This window comes from Mus caroli, unplaced genomic scaffold (genome assembly GCF_978045245.1).
Source record: "Mus caroli unplaced genomic scaffold, Mus_caroli_1 scaffold_14, whole genome shotgun sequence".
Lineage (NCBI taxonomy): Eukaryota > Metazoa > Chordata > Mammalia > Rodentia > Muridae > Mus > Mus caroli.
The window spans coordinates 116,177,562-116,189,181 of record NW_028227269.1 but is presented as its reverse complement, the minus strand read 5'-3'; the positions used below and the strand labels follow the sequence as shown (position 1 = coordinate 116,189,181).

The 11,620-nt window shown below is 41.1% G+C and overlaps 1 pseudogene; it reads right to left on the bottom strand.

The window, feature by feature from the left end:
- Positions 1 to 10,622: 10,622 nt before the first annotated feature.
- On the bottom strand, positions 10,623 to 11,033 carry LOC110307457 (small ribosomal subunit protein eS17 pseudogene; annotated as a pseudogene).
- Positions 11,034 to 11,620: the final 587 nt, after the last annotated feature.

Sequence of the window (11,620 nt, the reverse complement as noted above, 5' to 3'; positions counted from 1 at the left end):
GCTGCTGCTTAGCCTGCTTTCTTCCTCTTACGCAGTCCTGGACCCAAAGGCAGGCAACTGTGTCCCAAAATGAGGGATTGTCCTTACACCTCAGTTAACCTAACAACAGGCATGCCTGGAGGCTGATGTAATCTGGATAATCCCTCACAGGTGTGTCTGGAAGCTTGTCTTTTATACTAGTCTATTAGTTTTGTGTTCGTTTATTTGTGTGTGTGGTTGTGTGTCTGTCTGTCTGTCTGTCTGAGAGTGGACATCAGAGGACAACTTTCAGAAGCCAATTCTCTCTTTCCACACTCTGAAGGACTTTAATGGCTGCATTAACTGGAGCTGGTAATTCAGGGGACTTAATACACCAGACACAAATGAGCCACTGATGTAAGAGGAGTTTGTCTTACCTTTCTAAGTCAACAGAAATAAGGAGTTGGAATTAATTTAGGGTTGGAAAATGGGCTAAATATCAATGTTTAATTAAAACTTAAATAGCTTATTTTGCTTTTATTTTAAGGAAAGAGTATCCTGTAGCTTAGACTAGACTCAAATTCACTGTGTAATGAGGAAAGGTGACCTTGAACTCCTCAGCTTCTGACTTCCACTTCCCAAGCATTGAGACTCCAGGCATGCTCTACCATGCCTAGGTTAAATATACACATTAAAAAAATTAATAATTACAGCGTAAATAAATAGTATCAACCTTTGAAATGCTATTCTGGACTGAGTGTGGAGAAATAGAGAATTTTTTCCTAAGTAGAGGAATTCTGACATAATTGCACAGTGCTTCATGGGAACAAGAATGTTTTCAACTTTCCCACCTACGTCTCCAGGACCTAGAGCAATGCTGGGAACATAGTACTTACTCGATAAATACTTGCTATGTAAATAATAAGTGGAACATGTTGCAATTAGCAATCAAAGAGTTGAAATACTATGGCCTTTCAGGAATATGAGGGTTTTGTTTCTCTGGACTATTGTCTCCATAGAAGTATGAAGCAGGCAGTTATTTGGTGTGATTAAATTATTCTTTAAAATACTCAACCTAACTTGACTCCCTGTACCTGATTGTTAGCATTACAAAATTAAAGGCAAGAAGTGCCTATTTCAGTGATAGGGCCTTGCAGTAAAGAACAAAAGTCATAGATTTAGCAAATCTTCTCCAGAATGGAATATAGCTTAAAAGGCAAAAGTTATCATTTCAGTTTTTATTTATTCAAACAGTAATAAGGTTGAACATGTGGCATTACATGTACCAACTCTTTCGTTCATTTTGAGTTTTAGTAGGTTGGGAGTTGTTTTTATTAGTTTGTATGAGCTCTTATATGAAATTTATGTGTATTATCAGTGACATTTACCTTTAATCTCAGCACTAGGGGGCGCAGAGGCAGGCAGATCTCTGTGAGTTTGGTGGTCTACAGAGCAGGTTTTAGGACAACTAGGGCTACACAGAGAAATCAATCAATCAATCTTCAAAATGACAATAAAAATCTATACAAAGAGCCATTGACTATCATGAAGAATGTGTAGGGCATTAGCAATCTAAGACAAGATACTCTGGAAAGAAAATTCAGTTAACCAAATGGTCTTCTGCTCAAGTATACTGTCAGTTATAAGAGGGAAATATAACATGAGTAGTTATTCAGGTACAATTTAAAAAGTGGTAGTGGCATCTTAATACAAAGAAGTATGTGGGGTTTTTTCCCCCTATTTTTAAAATGTATTCATTTTTCTTTTATAGACATCAGTGTTTTGCCTGCATGTATGTCTGAATGAGAGTGTCATACCCCTTGGAACAGGAGTTACAGCAGTTGTGAGCTGCCCTGTGGGTCCTCTGGAAGAGCAGCCAGTGCTCTTAACCCCAGCCCAGGAGTATGTGTTTTAGAACCAATATAGTCCTTGGCATAAGTTTATTAGGATCTCTCTAACACCCATGTCCTTAGAACAAAGGAAATCAGTTGGGTTGTATTACTCTCTCTTGAGTCAAGGTAGAACTGGTTTGGTCATATGCATTAGAAATCTGTCTGCAGAGTTGAAAAGCAAATTCATTAGCTTGCCATCCCCATAGCCTGAATGACTTCCATTTAAATGAGGCCCTAGCTCCCTCCCAAGAGAGCTATAGTCACTCTCACCAGTTCATTAAGTTCACAAGATTTGGTGGGCAGCTCCCAATTTACAACCATGTTCTTTCCAAACAATGAGTATAAACGTTACAGAAACTTAACAGTGTGGATTTTACTTCTCTGATTTTTTTTAACTACAGTGGTACTGGAGTTAATAGAGGATAAAAGGATTCTGCATCCTTCTGTGTGTGTCTTTGTGAAAGTGGACCACAAAAGTACAGCTGGCAAAAAGACATCATCTTCGCCAGTCATCCACCAGCATCATCTGCCGGTTTCCCTGCTGAGATCATGTGTCTTGGAGGTTGAGTCTCTGTATTGTGCTAGCCAAGGCCCTCATCAAGAGAGTAGAGATACAATTCTTCACCAAGATGAATGTCCACATCAGTAAGTGGCTGTAAATATCTAGTACAGGCAAGATTCTGTTCATAAAAGGTTGAAGATCATTGGAATCTTGGGACAGGATTTCCTCGGGGTGATTCAGATCAATCTAAAAGCTTTTTTTCTCTTTGATCTTAAGTATGCCTCCATGTGATTTGAGGCTGTAGTCTTTATAGTATGAGAAGTGTTTAAGACAGCAAGGAGAATCAAGAAGGATACTATGAAAGTAGGCAATTTCTGTTTATTCATATAATAATAAAATAAAAGCTCAACCTCTCCTCTAGCCCACCGCCCAGCTGAGGTTGTAGAAGAGAAAAGTTATTAGGACATGGGAGAAATGGACCTGTTCTTTGGAGGCAAGCTTGATCTTCTTTGGAAGCAATTCTATCCCCATAGGAAACACCAAATGTGATTCAGAAGATGCAGACAAGTCCAGGCAGACACCAGGCATGAACCAGCAGCTACAGTTCAGTCCTCTCAGTAAGCAGACACCAGGCACAAACTAGCTACTGTAGTTTAATCCACCAACCAGCCTGAGGTGAGGCTGCAGAAGAAGCAAGAGGCCACAGGAACCTAGAAAGCAGTTCTTGGGTGAATTTCTCTCAATGGCAGTGTTATGACAAATTGAGCTCAACAACACTATGTAAGGCAAATCAATACATGCCTGTCTTTAGGAAAGAATAGCAAGGTGGAGCAAACCAAACCAAGGCTCAGTGCTCATCCTCCACTGTCTGTGGGGTCATATTTATACTCCTTCATCGTGTCCTTTCACATGTTTGCTATATCCAAACATCCTTTCATCTCTGTCTGCTTCAGGAAAACAGTCTTTCATGTGTTTGCTGTATCAAGACATTCTTTTACCCGTGTGCCCCAACAAACCATCATTTGACATAACTAACTTTCCAAAGAACTAGAAGTTTTCACTTGAAGAAAAAACTCACTTAGGTTGGGGCACATCTCTGAGTGTATCTTGAGAGTATTTCCAGAGAGAAATCACCTGGGTGTGGGTGGCAGCATCCCACAGACTGAAGGCCAGACAGAGTAATCAGGAAGAAAGGCGCATAATGTGTGCCAGTTCCTTAGATCTCTCTGCTTCCTGCTCATCCCAATAACTCGCTCTCTGCCTCTGTGAGGTTCTACCCAAGAGCAGGAGCCAAGCAACCACAGACCAAGGTCTGAAATCAGAACCCACATAAACCATTCCTCACTTCAGTTGTTTATATCAGGCTTTTTGTCACAGCTATACAAAAAGTAATAATACATACATTATGTATTCTCCCTATTCAGTTGAACAAGGACTGGCTGGCTCTCTAGAATATGGTCTTCTGAAGAACAAACCCTGATGATTACTATTGGAAACTTGGGCATGATGCAACAAAGGAAATAATCTTTGTAAAACCAACCACACATTCAGAATTCCCAGGAAACAACGTTTAAACTAATACCACAATCCTCTTTAAAGCAACTATAACTTAACTGCAGAGAAGAAATAATTTGGATACTCCTTCCCAACCACCACAAAAGGAGAAGGCAGGGTTTTCTTTCCTCTTTGACAAAGCTCTATTGTTTTATTCTGATTTAGTTTTATGGGATTTAAATTAAAGGGAAGCTACTCCATGGTGAGGCAAATTTTTGTTTTAAGATATTTAAATAGCACCTCTCTGGTGAACTTCCCTGTAGGCTAGTGCTTGTTCTGTGATGAATTTCTTTAATTGGAAATATTTAAAATCATTAGCATGAAAAAGTAGAAGTTAACTACCAAAATGTCTTATGACTCCACCCAAGAGGTGTCCCAATTTCTTAATGCAACCTATAATAAATAGTAAGTTTGTGTCATTTTGAAGAGAACAGAGTCACTCCAGTTTCTCCCCACTCGAAGGAATTGCTACATCCCCAATCCTTAAAGGCCTGGCTGTCCCTTTTCAGCTGTCTCTGGAAGGGGTTGTAGCCCACTCCTTTCAAAGTTATTTCATTAAGCTCACTACATAATTATAATTGAAGAAAATACAGGGTATACTTTTTAACCCATTATTATACAATCTTTCACTTCAAACGCTATTATTTTAAAAGAGAATGTAGCCTTTCAGTAAAAACTACGTTTGGAATGCATACAATAGAAGGAACTTTTAACTTTGTCATCAGAAGGACAAATGAGATCTTTAGTCCCGTATGAAATGCCTCAGGGAATTCTTGTGTCTGTTTCTGAAAATTTTCATGAGGACATCAGTAGTTACATCATGGTGGCTCTGAGCCACATCTCTGCAATGTGTGGGCTATTTTCTTTCCTCTTTGCATGTTTTGTGAAGAAGAGTATTTAAATATAAACAAATTGTGTGTAATATTAAGTAAACATAGTTTTATGTCAAATTGACATAGCTGGAGTCATTAGGAGGATAGAACAAACCTTAATTAAGAAAATGCCTCCAAGGACTAGAGAGATGGCTCAGTAGTTAAGAGCACTGGCTGCTCTTCCAGAGGAACCAGGTTCAATTCCCAGTACCCATATGGCTGCTCACAACTGTCTATAATCTAGTGAGTTGTGATCATCCAAGTGACCAGCCTCACAAGGATATACATTCATTCAAAAAACCAATGCACATAAAAGAAAAATAAATAAATCATTTTTAAAAAGAAGAAAGAAAGAAACAACAAAAGGAAGGAAGAAAAGAAAATGCCCCCATAAAATCGGGTTGTAAGCAGGCACTTAAGGCATTTTCTTGATTAGTGATCTGTGGGGAAGGGCCCACCCCATTGTGGATGGTGCCATCCTTGGACTGGTGGTCTTGGGTTCTATAAGGAAGCAGGATGAACAAGCCATGGTGAACAAGAAAGTTTGCAGCACCCCTCTGTGGCCTCTGCATCCGGCCTCCAGGTTCCTGTCCTGTCCTGACTTCCTCCAATGACAGTGATATGCAAGTATGAGCCAAATAAATCCATTCCTCCCCAACTTGCTTTTTGGTCATGGTGTTTCACTGCAGTAATAGAAACCCTAAGACACAAATGATTTCATCCATTACTATTTAGGTATCTGAAAAAGACAAGGTCAGTGGATAAAGGTACCAAGTACTGTCCCCAGAACCCACATGATGGAAGGAAAGAATAACCGTGATGTGGTATGTATGTGTTTTCACACATGTCACACAAATAAATGGCAAAAAATATATAATTAATTAAAAACATAATGCTACTGGTGTTGAGACAGCTGACTCCATTTTTTTTCTTTTCATACTTAAACATAACTAATTCTGATTTTCCTGTTTTGTTTCTTCTGGTGTTTTTCTTCTCTCTAATCATGTCCTCAGCTAAAGGTCAGTTTGTTTCTTTGTTTGTTTGTTTGTTTGTTTTGACTTGTTCTTCCTCTATAATCTTGTGACTTACATGCCATAAATTGTTTCTCTTGTTTCATGCTATGTTATGGGAACTACCTTTCCTATGATCATAAAAATAACTGACAAATTCCTCTTTAGAAATTACTAGCTTGTTATAAATGGATTCCTCTGCTTTTGGTCTAGGCCACCTCATTCACCTTCCAAATGCCAAGTTTGGCCCAGCTGCAAATAATTTTTTTTAAATTTTATTCTTTACCTTGCAATGTCTTGGAATTAGTACCTAATTTTCGAAACCACAACACTAGAACTAGTTTCATTCAAAATTATAGCACTCTTTTTGTCAGTAAAAGTCCAATTGAGGATGATAAATATTAAGGTCTTATTGAGACAGGAGCTAGCTCCCTTAGACCCTAAGGCTCATAGTCAGTCATGAACTATCAGATACTACACATAACTCCTTCTCTGATTAGGTACGTAGCTCTCGGATTGAGCCTAGGGAATATGTATAGAGCATTTGTACCCCTTACCAGCTTGGCCAGGGATGTGCTCAGAAATGACCAATTCCAATATAGATTATCTCAGCTTCTGTCTAATTTCCAATATAAGATCTATAAAAGCCACTAAATGGAAAAACACCGAGGCATTTCTCCTTGAAGCAGTTCTTTCTCATATGTGTGTGTGTATACATACATATATATATATATATATATATATATATATATATATATATATCTCCACTCTCTTCAGTTCAAGTTACAAACTCTTTAACCAGACTAAAGTGTCAACTCTGATCTTCCTTAAAATTTCTACAATCTTACCCATACCATCACCTTTACCTCCAAGGCAGCTCAGAGTTCAGCTTTGGCCCGAAGGCCACTTTCTACTTAGACAATTTCTTACTGTCCTAACAGATAATCCCCAAACCAAGGTATCTTCTGTACTCTGCTTTAAAATGTAGCAAAACGTGAAGTGCTTCATTTTAGTACAGCGAGTTAAGGCCAATAGGATCTAGCTCCACTGTCCTTAGAAATTCCTCTGGCCATATCCATGAAAACATTAAATATTTTTATCTGGTTTTCATGTATGTGCAGGTGAAAGGCTTGCAAACCTTCCTAGCATGGTGTAGCAAAAGCCCCTTTTCTTCAGAGTTCCATAGTTTCTTGGCTGTCCACCAGGCCTTCATTAACTGTGTTTTCCTTCCCTTCTCTTTTCCCCTCTGTCTCTCCCCCTCCTCCCTCATCCTCTTTCCTTTCTTCTCTTTCTTTTTCCTTCCTTCTCCACCTCTTCCTCTTCCTCCTCTTCCTCCCCCTCCCCCTCCTCCTTTTCTTTCTCTTCCTCCTCTCCCTCTTCCTCTGCCTCCTCCCCTTCCTCCTCCTTCCCTTCTCCTCCTCCCCCCTCCCTCTTTCTCCCCTTCTTCCTCCTGCACCCCCTCCTCCTTCCTTTCTCCTCCATACTCTCTCTTTTTGATTTTGGCCTTTGGCTTTTATAATGTACTAGTCTCAGTGGTGACCCACTCTGGCTATTTACAGTTTTACCAAGTTGAAAGACTACATTTCCCAGTTTTCCTTGCATATTATGAAAAGCATTTGCATCCCTATAAGGAACTACATCCCAGCCTACTCTGTTGGCATTTTGGCCATCTGCATATAAGTGCCAAAATGAGACTGAGTCTCCCTTTCTTTCCACATTCTTCTCCCTACAGCTGCCTTTTACATAATCTAACATATGATGCTGAAACCAGAAAGCTGACCCTACCAGTAGCTCAAGCTCTCCCATAGACAAATCCCCTGGCTCTCTGTGGGACCTTGAAAGGCAGTCTGTGTTCTGGTTGAGCAAAGCTTACTCTGGAGACCCAGTAGAAAAATTCTACAAGGGACAGAACAGTGAGCTATGCTCTCAGACACAAACACCTGACACCATGAGCCCTCAACTCCATCATACTGTGGCCGTCAGTCACTAGGCTGTCCAGACTCTACCCCAACAGTTACCTGGCAATAGCCAGGTAGGCTCCTCCCCACAGTTACCCTGCAACAGCAAGGTAGCCCAGCCCACTGTAAAAGGAGCTGCTTGGCCCCTCCTCTCTCTTGCTTTTCTTGCTTCTCTTGCTTTCTCTCTAGCCCTCTTGGTCCCTCTCTCCTCCTCCCTTCTCCTCTCTCTCCACGCAGCCATGGCCGCCCTCTGCCTCTCTCTCTCTCTCTCTCTCTCTCTCTCTCTCTCTCTCTCTCTCTCTCTCTCTCTCTCTCTCTCTCTCCTCTCTCTCTCTCCCTCTCTCTCTGCTTTTCTACAATAAAGCTCTAAAACCATGGACTGCCTTCTTTCAACTAGACTCAACCTGCTAGAACAATGGAATAGGCCTCCCCCTAAAGAGCCCCATCTAATCTCCAGCAGGAAGTTTCTAGCCACTAGACCAGACCAAAGACTCTCGCTCACATGGGAACCATCCAGTGCCTTCTCCCCTGTCCCTTCTCCCTTTGGCCCCGAGGGCCCCCACTTCATTCTCAGCTCTTCTGCGGTGTCCAGCAATGTCCTGTGATGCCCAAGAGCTAGAACCTGTCGTCCCTGGACTCGGTGAGGCCCAGGATCCCTGGACTACTCCCTCTCCACCCCCAGGGAACTGCAGTCCTCCCCACCACACCACCCTAGTCCTGTCTGCCCGCCCGGTTTCTCCGAGCTCTGACAGGATGCAGGTCATCTCTCCTACCCCCTTTATTTCCCCTCTCCCAGTTCCCCGCAGCTCTCATAGGCACCCTGGCCCAAAACGCTATTTCTCTCAGGCAGCCTTTTTTTTTTTTTCACTCTCTGTCTCCTTCCTTCCTGTCTCACCTACTGTTTGTCCTGACACCATCTGGCCTAGGTAAGAGGCCATGCTGCATTTAAACCAAAACACACACATAACTCAAAAACAAAACAAATAAACAAAAACCCACTGAGAGAAGGAAATCATGGGCCTAAATCTGAGGTGCCCTAGTTAGGTTTGGGGGCTCTCTGGAGTTTAGTGCACTGGAACTTTAAGGCTCATTCAGTTGATGACACCAGAGACTTTCCATTGATTTGAGAATTCTGAATTCTCCAGTGGCCCTGTACTCCTTAACCCTAGAACTGTAGGTTTTGGAGACCCATTTATGTTCCAGGAACATTTGGTCTTTCCAGAAGTTAGATGACACTATAAGAAACAGGATCTTGACATCCACTTTACTTAGACCTGGGCCCAGCCATGGGTTCCAAATTCTCCATCCCAACATACATACCCTCAGTCTGAGTGTAGGCTAATCCAAAAAGCTCCATTTGGAAAACCTTATACTGAGATCACTTGTTCATCTCTCAGTACAAATCTGGCCTCAATATACATCGAACAAATAGCTATTTGCTAGCTCAAGTTTGGAATTGTTGATTTCTAATACCTAATAAACTGATTTAGGTCGCTCCATAAGACAAAATGGCAGTATGGTCTCCATAAAACTCCCAACACACTCAAATGTATTGTAGATTTGGTTTATTGCTTGTATTATATTAATTGGGTTCCCAAAATTACATGGGAATTCACATGTCTACATGTAAGATGCTGAGGCTCCCTGCCTCCAGTTGGCTTTAATTGGTGAATAAAGTTGCTGGTGGTCAATGGTTGGGCAGAGAGACAGAGATGGGACTTTAGGATTCATGGGCAAGGGAACTGAGAAAGAAGCAGAATCACCATGCCAGGGAAGGAATAAAACCCAGGCTTGAGAGCTGCAGAAGGGAAAACATACAATCATGTAAGAGCTGGGGAAGAGCTGCTCCAGGGGCACTCCCCCACCCCCATTGGTTCTATGATAGCAAAGATGAAATATAGACTTTAGTAATTAATAATTCAGGAGTATCAGAGGATAGGTGTTAGCAACATAGAAGTTTGGGAATGGCCCAACCAGTACAGACGCACACACACACACACACACACACACACTCATATATATACATATATATGTATATATATGATATATACTATGTATATAATATATATAATTATATATATATATTTATATATTCCTCCTTATATAAAGATGAATCATGTCTCACATGATAGGAGATAGATTCCTTTGCCCAGTGGAGTAACTGAGTCTGCACCCACAGCCTAAATGTTGATGCAACAGAGAGTTGAGTAGTTACTCTGCCCTCAATGTCACTTGTACTATAAAATGAGGATAGTGTAAACATGAGAACCTTGTATATAAGCCTACCACTGGACTATTATTGAACCTCTATCCTAGTTCAACTGGTTCTGCCCTTTACCCTGGTTTTCAGTTCTCTCTCTTAACGAAAGCCGATTTCAGGGTCTATACCCTAACTACCCATGCTCTCTCATTAAAGGAAGATGTCAGATACTCTCTCATCAAACTCAAAGCTCTGGAAAGTTATTCAGAGTGTCCAACAAGTGTTTTTTGATAGTTGGTTTAATACTTGTAGAGCCAACAAATGATTCTATTATGTGATAACCCAAGACCTCAGAGTCTTGAGGAGGAAATGACTTAGCTGAAGAAGACTCTCTCCAACCTGGGCTCATCTGTGGTGCTTTGAATAAAATCTGGTCTCTATCTTGATAGAGAGATCTGGGCCAGTGTCTGTGCTCTTACCTTGAAGCCTACAAGGAGGATACAAGCTTTGGCAGTGATGATTGCAGATGTTTTCTAAGAAAATCCAAACCAATATTTACTAAACCTCATTTAATTGGTTTATCTTCCTGTTTTATTTGGAACTAAACATTTCTCTTTTTTGTTTTTGTTTTTTGTTTTTTTTTTTTTCAGGCTTATTGAAAATATGGCATAACAGATTAAACAGCTCCATGTGGTGTTTTGAAATTCATGCCCAACCGTAGGCTGAGTGATCTGAAAGTTAGAAAGACTGCTAAAGTCCAGAAGCGTCAGCATCTCCTTGGTGTCGGGATCCACCTCAATGATCTCCTGATCTAAGGCTGAGACCTCAGGAACGTAATTATCTCTCCTCTCTCTCTCTCTTCTTCCTGCAACTTGATAGAGATACCTCTCACAGGACCTCTCTGAATCTGCTTCATCAGATGTATAACATAGCCGGCTATCTTGTTCCGAAGCTTCTTGCTGGGGATAATAGCGATCTCCTCGCACATGTGCTTGTTGCTGTAGAAGTCATTACCCAGGTGCTTGCAGTACTTCTCGATGATGACCCGAGCCGCCTTCTTCACGGTCTTGGTGCTAACGCTGCCCATGTTGGCGGGTCTCGGTAAAAGAGGAAACCAGAACTAAATATTTCTGAGAAGAAATTATATGACCAAGTCAACTCTTTTAAAGGCAAATATTTAATTGGGGTTAGCTTACAGTTTCAGAGTTCAGTCCATTGTCATCAAGGCAGGAATCATGGCAGCTTGGTGCTGGAATTGCTAAGAGCTTGCCCTGAAGGGAGCCAGGAGGAGACTACTGTGTTTTCTGCAGGTAGCCAGGAGGAGGGTCTCTTCCACACTGGGCAAAGCTTGAGTATAGGACCTCGAAGCCAACCCCCACAGTGATGAACTTCCTCCAACAAGGGCATACCTACTCCAACAAGATCACATCTCCTAATAGTGCCACTTCCCATGGGCCAATCATATTCAAACCATCACACTTGGTTTTAAAATTGTGCCAATATATTTTAAACAGAATGATGTTGAGAATTTTTCTTATTTCTGTCAGTATGTGGTGACCTAGAGACAAAAGACCATTGATAAATGAAGCAAAGAGTTAACTTTAACCTTCTTTGTCAATTCAATCTGTGTTAGATGTAATTATTTATTACAGATTTGATGTGACCAACTACTTT